Below are 8804 nucleotides of genomic sequence, written 5' to 3'. Positions count from 1 at the left end.
GAATTGACCCTGGATTGAGTGCGGAAGCGACTATGTCTTCATTCTTTGTGAGATGCGAGAGAGGGACAAATTCTGGTCCTTTGGTGATTGGGGAACAATTGTGGATTCGATCCTCCTGTGGACGCTCCATGACAGGATGTCTTGGGCGTTGGAACGATCTGCTGGTCTTGAGGAATTGACCCTGGATTGAGTGCAGAAGCGACTATGTCTTCATCTTTCTTGAGATGCGAGAGAGGGACAAATTCTGGTCCTTTGTCGATTGTGGAATCGATCCTCCTGTGGACGCTCCATGACAGGATGTCTTGGGCGATGGAACGATCTGCTGGTCTTGAGCAATTGACCCTGGATTGAGTGCAGAAGCGACTATGTCTTCATCTTTCTTGAGATGTGAGAGAGGGATGGATTCTTGTATTTTGCTGATTGGGGAGGGATTGTGGATTCGATCCTCCTGTAGACGTTCCCTGGCGAGATCAGCTGGTCTTGAGGAATCAACCCTGGATTGAGTGCAGAAGTGACTATGTGGTGGCTAGGAATGGTAACCCTGGATGATGGGTAAATAGGAAAAGAAATAAACATTCAAATATTGGAACTGACGAAGTAGCACGTGTCGTGAAATCTATCCCGCTCGTTTCTCCCGACTTAACACTGGTGACCCCGACGTTGACTTCTACACGTATCTCTACAACATTTTGCGCACTACCATGTCTCAAGACGAGTCCGGTCACGAACTTGGCCAATTGGCCATGGCTCTCCACGCTATCAACGCTGCTTTGGTCAAAATTCCTTCCTTTTCGTCAATGGCTTTCGATCCGGCCTTGTGGTTTGTTCGGGTGGAGGCCTTTTTTGTCACAGGCCTTGTTAGCAACGAGGAGACCAGGCTTCAACATGTCCTTCAGCACTTGGACCAACGCCACTTGGAGCTCATGGCCTGGAGGATCAAGCACCCCGATCCAGCTCATCCTTATACCACCTTTAAGCAAGAGTTTTTGGATAAGACGACAAAACCCAAGTCCGCGGGTCTTTGAGAATGCCTTTCCTGTCACCTGGGCGATCAATCGCCTTCTGAACTATTGTCCTTCATGGAACGGATGTGGCCGGACACTTGGGCCGCTTCCGAGTCGGAGGCATTCTGAGAGCTTTTTGTCATGAAATTGCCTTGTTCTATTCAGGAACGCATCTCCCAATCAGGAGGAGCCCTACGTGACAAAGCTCTCAAAGCCGATGGAGAAATGGCCCGGATTCGACAGGCCCAGGTTGATGCAGCCACAGGATCAGCTCCCATATTCTTTGCGGATTCATCCTCATCTGATTCCGATGAAATCAGAGACGCCAAAGCCATCCTTGCCGCCTTTCAACAAGGGCAGCCTCTACAATCTGGCACAAAAAAGGCCAAGGGAATCCGCCAATCTGGCGGGGGATATCTGCAAGAGAACGGGCAAATCCTCTGTTGGTACCATGCCAGGTATGACCAGCAAGCCCGCCAATGCCGAAAATATTGCGCCCGCTATTCATCTAAATTTCAAGACAAATCGTCCTCCTCGGCCTTGGGAAACGAGATCAGCGCTCGTCAATAGGCGACCGCGGGCGTGACTCTCCTTCCTTTCCCGCCTTTAACATTACTTTACCTCCAGGATTTTTCGATCCATCACGCCCTCGCTGTGTGCGAGTTCAGGACAAAATATCAGGGCAAACAATGGTAGTGGACTCTGGCACTTTTTGGTCTTTAATGCCACCCACAAGAGAAGAAAGAAAACAGTTTGTTCCCCGTTCCGATTTGTTCCATGGCGCCAACGGATCTCCAATCAAATGTTGTTGTACACAAACCGTAACTATAGATATTGGTCTTGGCCGGCAATTCACCCACACCTTTTTCATCGCGGATGTACGTGATCCTCTAATTGGCTTCGATTTTTTGGAAAAGCACATGCTCTACGTCGATTGCTCAGACAATGCTCTCGTAGACAAGCACTCATCTAGACGGAGGAAAGGTGTACCATGCAATTCCATCAATATCATTTGCTCCCTATCAGGCACAGATAATCCATTTCATAACCTTCTTCGTCGTTTTCCGGAGGTAACGCATCCCCTAGCCGAACTGCCTTCCGTTAAGCACAGAGTGGAACACACCATCAAACTCATTCCAAATGCTCGTCCTGGGCGATCTAGACCACGCCGTCTGTATGGTCGCAAGCTCGCCGCAGCGGAAACTGAAATATCAAAAATGCTAAGTCTAGGCATCATTCAACCATCTCAGTCTCCTTGCGCAACTCCAATCCTGATGGTCGAAAAGGAACCGGGGGGGTCATGGAGACTCTGCAGCGATTTCCGCAGTCTCAATAAACTGACTGTGCCGGATTCGCATCCTCTCCTGCATATAGGAGATTTTGCCAATAGTCTTGCGGGAGCATGTATATTCAGCAAGTTAGATCTCCGTCGAGCCTTTTATCAAATACCCGTGGCGCCGTCCTCCCGTTATTTGACTGCCATCACGACACCAATGGGCCTCTTCGAATTCCCCCGCATGCCATTCGGGCTTCGAAACGCGCCCCAGGCTTTCCAACGGTTTATTAATGAGGTAACACGCAATCTTTCGGGCGTGTACGTCTATGTGGATGACATCTTAGTTGCAAGCTCCACATCACAGGCGCACATAGCTCAGCTGGAGGCCCTTTTCTCACGCCTCAACCAATATGGGTTAGTCATTAATCTGGGCAAGAGCGAATTTGGAGTCTCCGAACTTAACTTTTTAGGGCACCACGTCTCTGCATGTGGCCTGCGTCCTCTGGCCTCGCGTGTGGAAGCCATCCTGGAGTATCCTACCCCAGCGGACAATCTAAGCCTCCAGCCATTCTTGGGAACAATCAACTATTACCGGCGGTTCATCCCAAGGGCTGCTACCCTTCAGGATCCTTTACACTGTCTGCTGTGCGAACCCAAGAAACTGAAGCAACCAACAAAAGCCGCCTTCATTTGGGGACCTACACAGCAGCATGCCTTTGATTCCTTGAGAGACTCCCTCGCTCACGTCACCACTCTATTGTTCCCGGATCCTTCTCGCTCCACAAGACTTTGCACTGACGCATCAGATGCAGCTGCGGGGGCTGTCCTCGAACAGCATTTCGAACAGGATGGATGGAAACCTGTGGCCTTTTACAGCAAAGGTTTTAGGCCTTCCAAGCTTCGATATTCTACGTACGATCGAGAATTGCTGGCGATAAATCTTGCCCTCCGCCGTTTCCATCACATTGTTACAGGCATTTCACCTTCCCAGTTCCATGTGTAAACAGATCATCGGCCACTTGTGTACGCCTTTCGTGATAAGGTTGATGCCAAAAAATTTGAATCTGGACGAGTGGTTCGAACTCTGTTAGAAATATCAGAAATTACTACGGATATTCGGCATGTGGATGGGATAGCAAACGTCCCTGCGGATGCTCTGTCTCGAGCAACCATTAATTGCATCGGCCCCAAGCAAATACTTGTGAAAATAGCCAATGCGCAAGTGCACGAGAACATGATTGAGTCACCCGATCATCCTTTTCCTTCTCATTGGACCAAAACTGTGCTGCTTCCAGGAGTATCAGTAGTGGTTGATACTCGCGGTCCCACGAATCGTCCAATAGTGCCAGAAAGCAGTTTTGGCGTGATGTTAGATAGATAGATAGATTTATTTCAGGAACACTTTGACTATGATTAAATAATGTCGGCATTTTATCTTTGAGTTAGCATCTTGATACATCAAAAATTTCATGAGCATGTAATTCCTCGGTTCTGGGTAAGCAAAAGCTTGTTTTCACCAGGACCTGGGCAAATTAACGAAGACATGACATAGACAGTCAATAATGTTACAGAGGCCAAGCTGCAACACGATAACGTGAGTTGGAAGAAATACAAAATGAAATTGAAAGGCTTGTAGGAAATCATATCGGTTCGAAGTTATAAGAAAAGAAGGGACTAAGAAAAAGATACAGAAAGAAGAACATGAAAAACAGCAAAGCAAATATTTTCAGTGTTAATTTGTTATTTTTACTAGAAAATGTGAAACGACTTCAGGAATGGGAGGAAAATTAATAAGTTTAGAATTGTATTTGGTGCATTGATGTTTTGATGAGATTGAGCGGCTGATAATCGTAATAAAAAATAAAAATCATTTCTTAGGTTTTTGTTGGCATACATAGCAATTTTTGAGTTTGCACGGAGCAATAGAGTACCTCTGTAAGAGATAATCTCTAGTTGTTTGGGTGAATTTAATTCTGGTTAGATCGATGCCTGGAGGGTTGAAATTATTCCACTCGTTGGGAAAAGCGAAGTTCGGTAGTCTTTGTAAAAGTCCCGACTAGGCAACTGGAGTAATTGTTCTCCAACCGCCAAGCCGAGGATGATTTTTCCATTTGAAAATATTGATGCATGTAAAGAAATAAAGGCGGTGATAAATGAGCTCAAGTCGAAAAACAGTTCAGGAATGGACGGTCTGTCAAACCGAATTCTATAACATATAGCTCCAGCTTTAATAGTTCCCACTTCTTGCAAGCACGACTGCCTCATTCACTGAACGATTTTTAGCGTGCGCAAATCTTGCAATTTTAAGAGCTTGGACTCATGAAACAAAGATTCAGTGTGAGAAAACCACCCCGCATTATTTATCCAGCGTATAGCTCTTTTCTGGAGTATGGACAAGATCTTCAGTTTCATACTTTGGCCATAAAATTCAATACCGTATTCCAAAACACTTCGGATAAGTCCATTATAAAGTTGTTTCTTTACAGTTTTGGGCACTGACTTGCGAATTCTGTTCAGACTGAAAAGAATTTTTCGAATTTTGTTTGCTACACTATCAATGTGACAGTGACAGTTAGTTTGCTATCGAGTTGCATTCCCAGAAATCGTATGGATTTTTTATTGGAAGTGGTGGAACCCACCTCCTCTAACCTACATCCATTTACATTGATATGGAAGTTAAAATTACCATTTTTGTGCCTGATAATCATGAATTTAGATATATCTATGTTTAAAGTTAATTTATTTATTTCTAACCATTGAAAAATACGTTCCAGTTGAACATTTGTTTTCTCCTCTAGTTTATCAGGTGGCTTTCAAAACATTGAAGCGTCGTATCATCAGCAAACATAATGCATTTCAAATAGCTATGCTGAGGCATGTCGTTTATATAGATCAGAAATAAGAGAGGTCCAAGGATGCTGCCTTGAGGAACCCCACATTTAACTTTCAGTTTCAAGGACCTAACATTATTTACCTCGACATACTGGTACCTCTCAGAAAGGTAGTTTTTTAACCAAACTATGGACCTACCGCGGAATCCGTAATACTCCAGTTTTTTTTATCATTATACCATGATCAACGCAATCAAAAGCTTTTTTGAGGTCCAGAAATATAGTCAGTGCCATTTTGTCGCAGAGAATAGCAGAAATATTTTGTAGAATTTTTGAACTGCATGCATAGTGTTATGTTGTTTTCTAAAACCAAACTGTTCAGGGTAAAGGAGAACCTCTACTTCTAAAAAGTTATCCATTTATTTATGAACAAATTTTCTAAAAACCTTGGAGAAACTTGGCAAAAGACTTATAGGGCGATAGTTACCAGGTAGTGATTTGTCACCTGATTTAAAAAGTGGAATGACTTTTGCAATTTTCCATTCTGTTGGTATGTATCCGGACACAAAGGAAATGTTCACTAACCTCGCCAACGGCACTATTAAAGTTGGAGCTATATGTTTTAGAATTCGGTTTGACAGACCGTCCATTCCTGAACTGTTTTTCGACTTGAGCTCATTTATCACCGCCTTTATTTCTTTACATTTTACCCATTTGAAATAAAAATTTCTCGACTTTTTGGGTCCTAATCCACCCATGAGCTCTGCGTTATGAGAGGGAAAATTGCCGTTTAAAGTTAAACCTATGTTTGCAAAATAGTTGTTAAATATTGTCCCAACTTCTTTTGGATCAGATGTGATTTGGTTTTCTTTGTTTGATTTGAGACGAAAAGAAACTGTTTGTGATTTTGTCGTGTTACCCATTAGTTCTATCGCACCCTTCCAGAGGGTCTTCATTTTTTTTTGATTCACTTTAAAAAAGTTCTTTCAATGTATCTCTTTGGCTATCCGCACTAGCTTGTAATATAATTCAGCGTAAACATCATAGGTGTTTTTTGACTCTATATTAGGATGTTTCCTGAATTTATTTAACAGTTTATCTTTTTGTTTTCGTGACGTCATCAGTCCCCATGTCATCCAAGCATTTTGTTTTGTGTTCCCTTTATTGCATCGTCTTTTTATTATTGGACAAGCTATATCAAATATCTGAGAAAACGTTGTCTCAAAATTTTTAAATGCCTGCTTGGGGTTTTCCATATCTAACACCCAGTCTTTGACTTGCAATAAATCTTTTAGTCTTTTTAGATTAGGTTTTCTTGTGTCCCCAATTTCTATTTCCTTGGACAGGTTTTACTTATTACTGATTTCATGCTTATTGAAGTAAAAGTTGCAAAGTGATCACTAACGTCACATTTCAAGTATTCCAGAGGACAATTCCTCGGAACAGTTAGTGAAGATATTGTCTATTAAAGTGCGGGGTGTGCGGTAATCCTTGTAGGATCATTGATCAGGGGGGATAAACTAAATTGTCCTAAAAGGCCAATGAGGTCTGTAAGAGTCTTAGATGTTTTCAGCAAATCAATGTTCAGATCTCCACAAAGAAAGACTGATTTTCCTCCAGTGTTTGCTAGAATGTCATTTAGTTTGTGGAAAGCTCGATTAAAGTCAGCATGTGGTGGTATGTACACAGAGAGGAAGACTCTTTTTACTAATTCAATTCCTATTACCTCACAATCTTCGTCCATTAATTCAAGGTTTTTAGGTTGGCTATATTTGTGGTTTGATTTTAATCAAAAATCCTACTCCACCTCCCCGTCTCCCATCTGTTCGTTCAATTCCTATCAAGTCGTATCCATTGAATATTAGTTGAATCCTGGAGAATTGCCACATTTCCTGCATCGCCAAAATCTCTGGTGCTTGTTCAAAAACAAGTCTCTGATCTTTTCTTCATTGGCAATAATAGACCTCACATTTAGAGACACTAGCCATGCCAAGTTCATGCTTTTCAAAGTTTTTACGTATCCTAGATCGTTGAAATTTGATACCTGATTACCCCGCTCAGATCATCATCGTCTAAACCAACTCTGCGCCAAGTATAAATACATCCCATCCAAATTTGAGGTCTCGCAATTTTTAGGTGCTTAGTAATTGACACCACGTTTTGCAGTGTGTTGCTCTGAGAGGAAGAAATTGAGAGAAAGAAAGGATAGATCTTGAACAGCATTGACGGGGTGTTTAAAACGGTTTCAACGTGACCACAAGTATAAAAAGAGATTTCAAATTGATCAGTCAGCAAAACTTGTGGATGCTTGGGAGCAAGATTTGAGATTAATGGATATTTGTTGAAAGACATGCTTAAAGAAACTAGTGGACCAAATATCATATAAAGATTGAAAGGTAATGAATAGACGAATTATAACCTTTCACTTTAATAGTAGTGGGGATAACATTCCCTGCAACGGTAAGAAAAGCCCGTGAAGAAAAACAAAAAAAAAAGGAAAAAATATGAATTTCGTATTTTTACAATAAACGTTTTGAAGTCTTAGAGACGCTTTTTGTCTAATATTGCACATTGTATTTTGGTTTTTAGTACCTCTTCTGTTTTGAAAAGTACCTCAATGACCTCCCAAAATTTGTGCTGACATCATCCGACAGCTGCTACTTTAATGTCCAACGGAGTATACACTATAAGATGCCTGACTTAACAAGCCATTTTCGTTAAATAACTGTAAGCTGATCTATTCTTATGCCATAAAAACATCACCAATTCTTCTGAGAGACCTCTCAAATCCTATAAGATTAATATTACAAACACTTTATACATCCAAATTGTGATTAACAGAGCTCCACATATTACATAATTGCAGCATACCACCAACTTTTCATCATCATCTTTTTCCATTAAAACGAGCTAAAAAGCCAATGGTAAGTTTTAAAAAGTAATATTTCAAGGGTTAGTCACCCAAAACTGGCGAGCCTGTGCCTTTTCTAGTACTTTTTTGTCCGAAACGATGATTGCCAAAGTGTTGAGGTATTGTCGGGTAAACAGTAAACAACCTCCTGTAAAATGATGATTTACATGTAATAATTGTTCGGAATTTTACCCGTAGAGAATTTGAAATGTCTTCCAGGAGATATGGTGGCTTATTTCTTTTGTCACAGTACTTGGGCAATACATTTTTTATTTAATAATCTCTTGAGAAAGTCTGGCATCTTAGAACGTATACTCGCGTTTTCTACGCTTATTTTTCCGCACCGATTTTCCGATTATTTTCGGATTTGGACTGATTGGACTGGACTGAAGTCGGATCCGATATTCAATCTGAGATTTCTGTGGAGGATGAATTGATGCTACCTCGTTTTTGAAAACGCTTTTTCGAGTTTTTTTCGAGCATTGGATTTGCAAAGAGCGAATTAAAGTACGAATTTAACAGTCACTTGGCTGATTGTGTGGTAAATGACACGCCCATACAAAGTTCACCAAAATTTCATAAAAAAAAATCAATAGGTCGAAGTGTCAGTGGTGGCTAACGTTATCTATATAATTCTAGAGAATTTTAACATATCCAATTGAACAATTATCAAGATATATTGAGCATATCTATTTTAGCATACTAAATGCTCAATGGTATTTCACATAGAAATGAGAACAAAATCATATTCAGTTAGTTATCAAAATTCACATTCATGTAAA

Source organism: Tigriopus californicus, chromosome 12 (genome assembly GCF_007210705.1).
Source record: "Tigriopus californicus strain San Diego chromosome 12, Tcal_SD_v2.1, whole genome shotgun sequence".
Lineage (NCBI taxonomy): Eukaryota > Metazoa > Arthropoda > Copepoda > Harpacticoida > Harpacticidae > Tigriopus > Tigriopus californicus.
Note: the sequence above shows the minus strand (reverse complement) of the source record.